The sequence below is a fragment of the Accipiter gentilis genome, unplaced genomic scaffold (assembly GCF_929443795.1).
Source record: "Accipiter gentilis unplaced genomic scaffold, bAccGen1.1, whole genome shotgun sequence".
Lineage (NCBI taxonomy): Eukaryota > Metazoa > Chordata > Aves > Accipitriformes > Accipitridae > Astur > Astur gentilis.
Window position 1 is genome coordinate 618,115 of NW_026060858.1, and position 13,473 is coordinate 631,587.

A 13,473-nucleotide genomic window follows, 5' to 3' on the forward strand; every position below is an offset into this window, starting at 1 on the left:
TACTCTGCGGTAGTATTGGTACACCCACCGGTACTCCAGGGTAGTACCTGAATCCTTACTGGTTCGCTGGGGTACACCTGCTGACCTTAAGGGCGTGCTCTGTAGACCAGACATTCCTACCTGACCCTCCGTTTTAGGCCCGGTATCCCTACCTGATGCTCTGCGGTAGGCCTGGCCCCCTACCCGACAATCTGGGGTAGTATCGGTACACAGAGAGGTATTCCGCGGTAGTTTTGCTATACCCACCGGTACTCCTGGATTTTACCGGAACCCTTACTGGTGCGCCGGGGTACACCTGCTGACCCTACGGGCACTCTGCTTTGGACCAACCCTTCCTATGTGACCCTCCGGGGTAGGCCTGGTATACCTACCCGATGTTTCGAGGTAGAACCGGTTCCCCCACCGGTACTCTGGGGTTGGAACGGAACCCTTTGTGATGCGCCAGAGAACACCAGCTGTCCCTTCGTGCGCGCTGGACTAGACCCGGACTCCCTACCGGACCCCACAGGTTAGACCCGCTACCCCTACCTGATGCTCCGCATTAGGCTTGGCACCCATACCCAATGTTCTGGGGTAGTAGCGGTACCCCCACCGTTACTCTGCGGTAGTATCGGTACACCCACCGGTACTCCGGGGTAGTACGTGAACCCTTACTGGTTCACTGGGGTACACCTGATGACGTTACAGGCACGCGGTATAGAACAGACATTCTTCCTGACCCTCCGTGTTAGTCCCGGTATCCCTACCTGATGCTCCGTTGTTGGCCTGGCACCCCTACCCGATATGCTGGGGTAGTACCGGTACCCCCACCGGTACTCTGCGGTAGTATTGGTACACCCACCGGTACTCCAGGGTAGTACCTGAACCCTTACTGGTTCGCTGGGGTACACCTGCTGACCTTACGGGCGTGCTGTGTAGACCAGACATTCCTACCTGACCCTCCAGGCTAGGCCCGGTATCCCTACCTGATGCTCTGCGGTAGGCCTGGCCCCCTACCCGACAATCTGGGGTAGTACCGGTACACCCACAGGTACTCCGCGGTACTTTTGCTATACCCACCGGTACTCCTGGATTGTACCGGAACCCTTACTGGTGCGCCGGGGTACACCTGCTGACCCTACGGGCACACTGCTTTGGACCCACCCTTCCTACCTGACCCGCCGGGGTAGGCCTGGTATACCTACCCGATGTTTCGAGGTAGAACCGGTTCCCCCACCGGTACTCTGGGGTTGGAACGGAACCCTTTGTGATGCGCCAGAGAACACCAGCTGTCCCTTCGTGCGCGCTGGACTAGACCCGGCCTCCCTACCGCACCCCACAGGTTAGACCCGCTATCCCTACCTGATGCTCCGCATTAGGCTTGGCACCCATACCCGATGTTCTGGGGTAGTAGCGGTACCCCCACCGTTACTCTGCGGTAGTATCGGTACACCCACCGGTACTCCGGGGTAGTACGTGAACCCTTACTGGTTCACTTGGGTACACCAGCTGACGTTACTGGCGCGCGGTGTAGACCAGACATTCCTACCTGACCGTCCAGGCTAGGCCCGGTATCCCTACCTGATGCTCTGCGGTAGGCCTGGCCCCCTACCCGACAATCTGGGGTAGTATCGGTACACCCACAGGTACTCCGCGGTACTTTTGCTATACCCACCGGTACTCCTGGATTGTACCGGAACCCTTACTGGTGCACCGGGGTACACCTGCTGACCCTACGGGCACAGTGCTTTGGACCCACCCTTCCTACCTGACCCGCCGGGGTAGGCCTGGTATACCTACCCGATGTTTCGAGGTAGAACCGGTTCCCCCACCGGTACTCTGGGGTTGGAACGGAACCCTTTGTGATGCGCCAGAGAACACCAGCTGTCCCTTCGTGCGCGCTGGACTAGACCCGGACTCCCTACCTGACCCCACAGGTTAGACCCGCTATCCCTACCTGATGCTCCGCATTAGGCTTGGCACCCATACCCGATGTTCTGGGGTAGTAGCGGTACCCCCACCGTTACTCTGCGGTAGTATCGGTACACCCACCGGTACTCCGGGGTAGTACGTGAACCCTTACTGGTTCACTGGGGTACACCTGCTGACGTTACAGGCACGCGGTATAGAACAGACATTCTTCCTGACCCTCCGTGTTAGTCCCGGTATCCCTACCTGATGCTCCGTTGTTGGCCTGGCACCCCTACCCGATATGCTGGGGTAGTACCGGTACCCCCACCGGTACTCTGCGGTAGTATTGGTACACCCACCGGTACTCCAGGGTAGTACCTGAACCCTTACTGGTTCGCTGGGGTACACCTGCTGACCTTACGGGCGTGCTGTGTAGACCAGACATTCCTACCTGACCCTCCAGGCTAGGCCCGGTATCCCTACCTGATGCTCTGCGGTAGGCCTAGCCCCCTACCCGACAATCTGGGGTAGTATCGGTACACACAGAGGTACTCCGCGGTACTTTTGCTATACCTACCGGTACTCCTGGATTGTACCGGAACCCTTACTGGTGCGCCGGGGTACACCTGCTGACCCTACGGGCGCGTCGCTTTACGCCCACCCTTCCTACCTGACCCGCCGGGGTAGGCCTGGTATACCTACCCGATGTTTCGAGGTAGAACCGGTTCCCCCACAGGTACTCTGGGGTTGGAACGGAACCCTTTGTGATGCGCCAGAGAACACCAGCAGTCCCGTCGTGCGCGCTGGACTAGACCCGGCCTCCCTACCGGACCCCACAGGTTAGACCCGCTATCCCTACCTAATGCTCCGCATTAGGCTTGGCACCCATACTCGATGTTCTGGGGTAGTAGCACTACCCCCACCGTTACTCTGCGGTAGTATCGGTACACCCACCGGTACTCCAGGGTAGTACCTGAACCCTTACTGGTTCGCTGGGGTACACCTGCTGACCTTACGGGCGTGCTCTGTAGACCAGACATTCCTACCTGACCCTCCAGGCTAGGCCCGGTATCCCTACCTGATGCTCTGCGGTAGGCCTGGCCCACTCCCCGACAATCTGGGGTAGTATCGGTACACACAGAGGTATTCCGCGGTAGTTATGCTATACCCACCGGTACTCCTGGATTTTACCGGAACCCTTACTGGTGCGCCGGGGTACACCTGCTGACCCTACGGGCACTCTGCTTTGGACCAACCCTTCCTATGTGACCCTCCGGGGTAGGCCTGGTATACCTACCCGATGTTTCGAGGTAGAACCGCTTCCCCCACCGGTACTCTGGGGTTGGAACGGAACCCTTTGTGATGCGCCAGAGAACACCAGCTGTCCCTTCGTGCGTGCTGGACTAGACCTGGCCTCCCTACCGGACCCCACAGGTTAGACCCGCTATCCCTACCTGATTCTCCGCATCAGGCTTGGCACGCATACCCGATGTTCTGGGGTAGTAGCGGTACCCCCACCGTTACTCTGCGGTAGTATCGGTACACCCACCGGTACTCCGGGTTAGTACATGAACCCTTACTGGTTCAATGGGGTACACCTCATGGCATTACTGGTGCGCGGTGTAGACCAGACATTCCTCCCTGACCCTCCGCTTTAGGCCCGGTATCCCTACCTGATGCTCCGTGTTTGGCCTGGCACCCCTACCCGATATGCTGGGGTAGTACCGGTACCCCCACCGGTACTCTGCGGTACTATTGGTACACCCACCGGTACTCCAGGGCAGTACCTGAACCCTTACTGGTTCGCTGGGGTACACCTGCTGACCTTACGGGCGTGCTGTGTAGACCAGACATTCCTACCTGACCCTCCAGGCTAGGCCCGGTACCCCTACCTGATGCTCTGCGGTAGACCTGGCCCCCTACCCGACAATCTGGGGTAGTACCGGTACACCCACAGGTACTCCGCGGTACTTTTGCTATACCCACCGGTACTCCTGGATTGTACCGGAACCCTTACTGGTGCGCCGCGGTACACCTGCTGACACTACGGGCACACTGCTTTGGACCCACCCTTCCTACCTGACCCGCCGGGGTAGGCCTGGTATACCTACCCGATGTTTCGAGGTAGAACCGGTTCCCCCACCGGTACTCTGGGGTTGGAACGGAACCCTTTGTGATGCGCCAGAGAACACCAGCTGTCCCTTCGTGCGCGCTGGACTAGACCTGGTCTCCCTACCGGACCCCACAGGTTAGACCCGGTATCCCTACCTGATGCTCCGCATTAGGCTTGGCACCCATACCCAATGTTCTGGGGTAGTAGCAGTACCCCCACCGTTACACTGCGGTAGTATCAGTACACCCACCGGTACTCTGGGGTAGTACGTGAACCCTTACTGGTTCACTGGGGTACACCTTATGACGTTACAGGCACGCGGTATAGAATAGACATTCTTCCTAACCCTCCGTGTTAGTCCCGGTATCCCTACCTGATGCTCCGTTGTTGGCCTGGCACCCCTACCCGATATGCTGGGGTAGTACCGGTACCCCCACCGGTACTCTGCGGTAGTATTGGTACACCCACCGGTACTCCAGGGTAGTACCTGAACCCTTACTGGTTCGCTGGGGTACACCTGCTGACCTTACGGGCGTGCTGTGTAGACCAGACATTCCTACCTGACCCTCCAGGCTAGGCCCGGTATCCCTACCTGATGCTCTGCGGTAGGCCTGGCCCCCTACCCGACAATCTGGGGTAGTACCGGTAAACCCACAGGTACTCCAAGGTACTTTTGCTATACCCACCGGTACTCCTGGATTGTACCGGAACCCTTACTGGTGCGCCGGGGTACACCTGCTGACCCTACGGGCACACTGCTTTGGACCCACCCTTCCTACCTGACCCGCCGGGGTAGGCCTGGTATACCTACCCGATGTTTCGAGGTAGAACCGGTTCCCCCACCGGTACTCTGGGGTTGGAACGGAACCCTTTGTGATGCGCCAGAGAACACCAGCTGTCCCTTCGTGCGCGCTGGACTAGACCCGGCCTCCCTAACGGACCCCACAGGTTAAACCCGGTATCCCTACCTGATGCTCCGCATTAGGCTTGGCACCCATACCCGATGTTCTGGGGTACTAGCGGTACCCCCACCGTTACTCTGCGGTAGTATCGGTACACCCACCGGTACTCCGGGGTAGTACGTGAACCCTTACTGGTTCACTTGGGTACACCAGCTGACGTTACTGGCGCGCGGTGTAGACCAGACATTCCTACCTGACCGTCCAGGCTAGGCCCGGTATCCCTACCTGATGCTCTGCGGTAGGCCTGGCCCCCTACCCGACAATCTGGGGTAGTATCGGTACACCCACAGGTACTCCGCGGTACTTTTGCTATACCCACCGGTACTCCTGGATTGTACCGGAACCCTTACTGGTGCACCGGGGTACACCTGCTGACCCTACGGGCACAGTGCTTTGGACCCACCCTTCCTACCTGACCCGCCGGGGTAGGCCTGGTATACCTACCCGATGTTTCGAGGTAGAACCGGTTCCCCCACCGGTACTCTGGGGTTGGAACGGAACCCTTTGTGATGCGCCAGAGAACACCAGCTGTCCCTTCGTGCGCGCTGGACTAGACCCGGACTCCCTACCTGACCCCACAGGTTAGACCCGCTATCCCTACCTGATGCTCCGCATTAGGCTTGGCACCCATACCCGATGTTCTGGGGTAGTAGCGGTACCCCCACCGTTACTCTGCGGTAGTATCGGTACACCCACCGGTACTCCGGGGTAGTACGTGAACCCTTACTGGTTCACTGGGGTACACCTGCTGACGTTACAGGCACGCGGTATAGAACAGACATTCTTCCTGACCCTCCGTGTTAGTCCCGGTATCCCTACCTGATGCTCCGTTGTTGGCCTGGCACCCCTACCCGATATGCTGGGGTAGTACCGCTACCCCCACCGGTACTCTGCGGTAGTATTGGTACACCCACCGGTACTCCAGGGTAGTACCTGAACCCTTACTGGTTCGCTGGGGTACACCTGCTGACCTTACGGGCGTGCTGTGTAGACCAGACATTCCTACCTGACCCTCCAGGCTAGGCCCGGTATCCCTACCTGATGCTCTGCGGTAGGCCTAGCCCCCTACCCGACAATCTGGGGTAGTATCGGTACACACAGAGGTACTCCGCGGTACTTTTGCTATACCTACCGGTACTCCTGGATTGTACCGGAACCCTTACTGGTGCGCCGGGGTACACCTGCTGACCCTACGGGCGCGTCGCTTTACGCCCACCCTTCCTACCTGACCCGCCGGGGTAGGCCTGGTATACCTACCCGATGTTTCGAGGTAGAACCGGTTCCCCCACAGGTACTCTGGGGTTGGAACGGAACCCTTTGTGATGCGCCAGAGAACACCAGCAGTCCCGTCGTGCGCGCTGGACTAGACCCGGCCTCCCTACCGGACCCCACAGGTTAGACCCGCTATCCCTGCCTAATGCTCCGCATTAGGCTTGGCACCCATACTCGATGTTCTGGGGTAGTAGCACTACCCCCACCGTTACTCTGCGGTAGTATCGGTACACCCACCGGTACTCCAGGGTAGTACCTGAACCCTTACTGGTTCGCTGGGGTACACCTGCTGACCTTACGGGCGTGCTCTGTAGACCAGACATTCCTACCTGACCCTCCAGGCTAGGCCCGGTATCCCTACCTGATGCTCTGCGGTAGGCCTGGCCCACTCCCCGACAATCTGGGGTAGTATCGGTACACACAGAGGTATTCCGCGGTAGTTATGCTATACCCACCGGTACTCCTGGATTTTACCGGAACCCTTACTGGTGCGCCGGGGTACACCTGCTGACCCTACGGGCACTCTGCTTTGGACCAACCCTTCCTATGTGACCCTCCGGGGTAGGCCTGGTATACCTACCCGATGTTTCGAGGTAGAACCGCTTCCCCCACCGGTACTCTGGGGTTGGAACGGAACCCTTTGTGATGCGCCAGAGAACACCAGCTGTCCCTTCGTGCGCGCTGGACTAGACCCGGCCTCCCTACCGGACCCCACAGGTTAGACCCGCTATCCCTACCTGATTCTCCGCATCAGGCTTGGCACGCATACCCGATGTTCTGGGGTAGTAGCGGTACCCCCACCGTTACTCTGCGGTAGTATCGGTACACCCACCGGTACTCCGGGTTAGTACATGAACCCTTACTGGTTCAATGGGGTACACCTCATGGCATTACTGGTGCGCGGTGTAGACCAGACATTCCTCCCTGACCCTCCGCTTTAGGCCCGGTATCCCTACCTGATGCTCCGTGTTTGGCCTGGCACCCCTACCCGATATGCTGGGGTAGTACCGGTACCCCCACCGGTACTCTGCGGTACTATTGGTACACCCACCGGTACTCCAGGGCAGTACCTGAACCCTTACTGGTTCGCTGGGGTACACCTGCTGACCTTACGGGCGTGCTGTGTAGACCAGACATTCCTACCTGACCCTCCAGGCTAGGCCCGGTACCCCTACCTGATGCTCTGCGGTAGACCTGGCCCCCTACCCGACAATCTGGGGTAGTACCGGTACACCCACAGGTACTCCGCGGTACTTTTGCTATACCCACCGGTACTCCTGGATTGTACCGGAACCCTTACTGGTGCGCCGCGGTACACCTGCTGACACTACGGGCACACTGCTTTGGACCCACCCTTCCTACCTGACCCGCCGGGGTAGGCCTGGTATACCTACCCGATGTTTCGAGGTAGAACCGGTTCCCCCACCGGTACTCTGGGGTTGGAACGGAACCCTTTGTGATGCGCCAGAGAACACCAGCTGTCCCTTCGTGCGCGCTGGACTAGACCTGGTCTCCCTACCGGACCCCACAGGTTAGACCCGGTATCCCTACCTGATGCTCCGCATTAGGCTTGGCACCCATACCCAATGTTCTGGGGTAGTAGCAGTACCCCCACCGTTACACTGCGGTAGTATCAGTACACCCACCGGTACTCTGGGGTAGTACGTGAACCCTTACTGGTTCACTGGGGTACACCTTATGACGTTACAGGCACGCGGTATAGAATAGACATTCTTCCTAACCCTCCGTGTTAGTCCCGGTATCCCTACCTGATGCTCCGTTGTTGGCCTGGCACCCCTACCCGATATGCTGGGGTAGTACCGGTACCCCCACCGGTACTCTGCGGTAGTATTGGTACACCCACCGGTACTCCAGGGTAGTACCTGAACCCTTACTGGTTCGCTGGGGTACACCTGCTGACCTTACGGGCGTGCTGTGTAGACCAGACATTCCTACCTGACCCTCCAGGCTAGGCCCGGTATCCCTACCTGATGCTCTGCGGTAGGCCTGGCCCCCTACCCGACAATCTGGGGTAGTACCGGTAAACCCACAGGTACTCCAAGGTACTTTTGCTATACCCACCGGTACTCCTGGATTGTACCGGAACCCTTACTGGTGCGCCGGGGTACACCTGCTGACCCTACGGGCACACTGCTTTGGACCCACCCTTCCTACCTGACCCGCCGGGGTAGGCCTGGTATACCTACCCGATGTTTCGAGGTAGAACCGGTTCCCCCACCGGTACTCTGGGGTTGGAACGGAACCCTTTGTGATGCGCCAGAGAACACCAGCTGTCCCTTCGTGCGCGCTGGACTAGACCCGGCCTCCCTACAGGACCCCACAGGTTAAACCCGGTATCCCTACCTGATGCTCCGCATTAGGCTTGGCACCCATACCCGATGTTCTGGGGTACTAGCGGTACCCCCACCGTTACTCTGCGGTAGTATCGGTACACCCACCGGTACTCCGGGGTAGTACGTGAACCCTTACTGGTTCACTGGGGTACACCTCATGACGTTACTGGCGCGCGGTGTAGACCAGACATTCCTACCTGACCCTCCGTGTTAGTCCCGGTATCCCTACCTGATGCTCCGTTGTTGGCCTGGCACCCCTACCCGATATGCTGGGGTAGTACCGGTACCCCCACCGGTACTCTGCGGTAGTATTGGTACACCCACCGGTACTCCAGGGTAGTACCTGAACCCTTACTGGTTCGCTGGGGTACACCTGCTGACCTTACGGGCGTGCTGTGTAGACCAGACATTCCTACCTGACCCTCCAGGCTAGGCCCGGTATCCCTACCTGATGCTCTGCGGTAGGCCTAGCCCCCTACCCGACAATCTGGGGTAGTATCGGTACACACAGAGGTACTCCGCGGTACTTTTGCTATACCTACCGGTACTCCTGGATTGTACCGGAACCCTTACTGGTGCGCCGGGGTACACCTGCTGACCCTACGGGCGCGTCGCTTTACGCCCACCCTTCCTACCTGACCCGCCGGGGTAGGCCTGGTATACCTACCCGATGTTTCGAGGTAGAACCGGTTCCCCCACAGGTACTCTGGGGTTGGAACGGAACCCTTTGTGATGCGCCAGAGAACACCAGCAGTCCCGTCGTGCGCGCTGGACTAGACCCGGCCTCCCTACCGGACCCCACAGGTTAGACCCGCTATCCCTACCTAATGCTCCGCATTAGGCTTGGCACCCATACTCGATGTTCTGGGGTAGTAGCACTACCCCCACCGTTACTCTGCGGTAGTATCGGTACACCCACCGGTACTCCAGGGTAGTACCTGAACCCTTACTGGTTCGCTGGGGTACACCTGCTGACCTTACGGGCGTGCTCTGTAGACCAGACATTCCTACCTGACCCTCCAGGCTAGGCCCGGTATCCCTACCTGATGCTCTGCGGTAGGCCTGGCCCACTCCCCGACAATCTGGGGTAGTATCGGTACACACAGAGGTATTCCGCGGTAGTTTTGCTATACCCACCGGTACTCCTGGATTGTACCGGAACCCTTACTGGTGCGCCGGGGTACACCTGCTGACCCTACGGGCACTCTGCTTTGGACCAACCCTTCCTATGTGACCCTCCGGGGTAGGCCTGGTATACCTACCCGATGTTTCGAGGTAGAACCGCTTCCCCCACCGGTACTCTGGGGTTGGAACGGAACCCTTTGTGATGCGCCAGAGAACACCAGCTGTCCCTTCGTGCGTGCTGGACTAGACCCGGCCTCCCTACCGGACCCCACAGGTTAGACCCGCTATCCCTACCTGATTCTCCGCATCAGGCTTGGCACGCATACCCGATGTTCTGGGGTAGTAGCGGTACCCCCACCGTTACTCTGCGGTAGTATCGGTACACCCACCGGTACTCCGGGTTAGTACGTGAACCCTTACTGGTTCACTGGGGTACACCTCATGACATTACTGGTGCGCGGTGTAGACCAGACATTCCTCCCTGACCCTCCGCTTTAGGCCCTGTATCCCTACCTGATGCTCCGTGTTTGGCCTGGCACCCCTACCCGATATGCTGGGGTAGTACCGGTACCCCCACCGGTACTCTGCGGTACTATTGGTACACCCACCGGTACTCCAGGGCAGTACCTGAACCCTTACTGGTTCGCTGGGGTACACCTGCTGACCTTACGGGCGTGCTGTGTAGACCAGACATTCCTACCTGACCCTCCAGGCTAGGCCAGGTACCCCTACCTGATGCTCTGCGGTAGACCTGGCCCCCTACCCGACAATCTGGGGTAGTACCGGTACACCCACAGGTACTCCGCGGTACTTTTGCTATACCCACCGGTACTCCTGGATTGTACCGGAACCCTTACTGGTGCGCCGCGGTACACCTGCTGACACTACGGGCACACTGCTTTGGACCCACCCTTCCTACCTGACCCGCCGGGGTAGGCCTGGTATACCTACCCGATGTTTCGAGGTAGAACCGGTTCCCCCACCGGTACTCTGGGGTTGGAACGGAACCCTTTGTGATGCGCCAGAGAACACCAGCTGTCCCTTCGTGCGCGCTGGACTAGACCTGGTCTCCCTACCGGACCCCACAGGTTAGACCCGGTATCCCTACCTGATGCTCCGCATTAGGCTTGGCACCCATACCCAATGTTCTGGGGTAGTAGCAGTACCCCCACCGTTACACTGCGGTAGTATCAGTACACCCACCGGTACTCTGGGGTAGTACGTGAACCCTTACTGGTTCACTGGGGTACACCTTATGACGTTACAGGCACGCGGTATAGAATAGACATTCTTCCTAACCCTCCGTGTTAGTCCCGGTATCCCTACCTGATGCTCCGTTGTTGGCCTGGCACCCCTACCCGATATGCTGGGGTAGTACCGGTACCCCCACCGGTACTCTGCGGTAGTATTGGTACACCCACCGGTACTCCAGGGTAGTACCTGAACCCTTACTGGTTCGCTGGGGTACACCTGCTGACCTTACGGGCGTGCTGTGTAGACCAGACATTCCTACCTGACCCTCCAGGCTAGGCCCGGTATCCCTACCTGATGCTCTGCGGTAGGCCTGGCCCCCTACCCGACAATCTGGGGTAGTACCGGTAAACCCACAGGTACTCCAAGGTACTTTTGCTATACCCACCGGTACTCCTGGATTGTACCGGAACCCTTACTGGTGCGCCGGGGTACACCTGCTGACCCTACGGGCACACTGCTTTGGACCCACCCTTCCTACCTGACCCGCCGGGGTAGGCCTGGTATACCTACCCGATGTTTCGAGGTAGAACCGGTTCCCCCACCGGTACTCTGGGGTTGGAACGGAACCCTTTGTGATGCGCCAGAGAACACCAGCTGTCCCTTCGTGCGCGCTGGACTAGACCCGGCCTCCCTAACGGACCCCACAGGTTAAACCCGGTATCCCTACCTGATGCTCCGCATTAGGCTTGGCACCCATACCCGATGTTCTGGGGTACTAGCGGTACCCCCACCGTTACTCTGCGGTAGTATCGGTACACCCACCGGTACTCCGGGGTAGTACGTGAACCCTTACTGGTTCACTGGGGTACACCTCATGACGTTACTGGCGCGCGGTGTAGACCAGACATTCCTACCTGACCCTCCGTGTTAGTCCCGGTATCCCTACCTGATGCTCCGTTGTTGGCCTGGCACCCCTACCCGATATGCTGGGGTAGTACCGGTACCCCCACCGGTACTCTGCGGTAGTATTGGTACACCCACCGGTACTCCAGGGCAGTACCTGAACACTTACTTGTTCGCTGGGGTACACCTTCTGACCTTACGGGCGTGCTGTGTAGACCAGACATTCCTACCTGACCCTCCAGGCTAGGCCCGGTATCCCTACCTGATGCTCTGCGGTAGGCCTGGCCCCCTACCCGACAATCTGGGGTAGTACCGGTACACCCACAGGTACTCCGCGGTACTTTTGCTATACCCACCGGTACTCCTGGATTGTACCGGAACCCTTACTGGTGCGCCGGGGTACACCTGCTGACCCTACGGGCACATTGCTTTTGACCCACCCTTCCTACGTGACCCTCCGGGGTAGGCCTGGTATACCTACCCGATGTTTCGAGGTAGAACCGGTTCCCCCACCGGTACTCTGGGGTTGGAACGGAACCCTTTGTGATGCGCCAGAGAACACCAGCTGTCCCGTCGTGCGCGCTGTACTAGACCCGGCCTCCCTACCGGACCCCACAGGTTAGACCCACTATCCCTACCTGATTCTCCGCATCAGGCTTGGCACCCATACCCGATGTTCTGGGGTACTAGCGGTACCCCCACCGTTACCCTGCGGTAGTATCGGTACACCCACCGGTACTCCGGGGTAGTACGTGAACCCTTACTGGTTCACTGGGGTACACCTCATGACGTTACTGGTGCGCGGTGTAGACCAGACATTCGTCCCTGACCCTCCGCTTTAGGCCCGGTATCCCTACCTGATGCTCCGTTGTTGGCCTGGCACCCCTACCCGATATGCTGGGGTAGTACCGGTACCCCCACCGGTACTCTGCGGTAGTATTGGTACACCCACCGGTACTCCAGGGCAGTACCTGAACCCTTACTTGTTCGCTGGGGTACACCTTCTGACCTTACGGGCGTGCTGTGTAGACCAGACATTCCTACCTGACCCTCCAGGCTAGGCCCGGTATCCCTACCTGATGCTCTGCGGTAGGCCTGGCCCCCTACCCGACAATCTGGGGTAGTACCGGTACACCCACAGGTACTCCGCGGTACTTTTGCTATACCCACCGGTACTCCTGGATTGTGCCGGAACCCTTACTGGTGCGCCGGGGTACACCTGCTGACCCTACGGGCACATTGCTTTGGACCCACCCTTCCTACGTGACCCTCCGGGGTAGGCCTGGTATACCTAACCGATGTTTCGAGGTAGAACCGGTTCCCCCACCGGTACTCTGGGGTTGGAACGGAACCCTTTGTGATGCGCCAGAGAACACCAGCTGTCCCGTCGTGCGCGCTGGACTAGACCCGGCCTCCCTACCGGACCCCACAGGTTAGACCCACTATCCCTACCTGATTCTCCGCATCAGGCTTGGCACCCATACCCGATGTTCTGGGGTACTAGCGGTACCCCCACCGTTACCCTGCGGTAGTATCGGTACACCCACCGGTACTCCGGGGTAGTACGTGAACCCTTACTGGTTCACTGGGGTACACCTCATGACGTTACTGGTGCGCGGTGTAGACCAGACATTCCTCCCTGACCCTCCGCTTTAGGCCC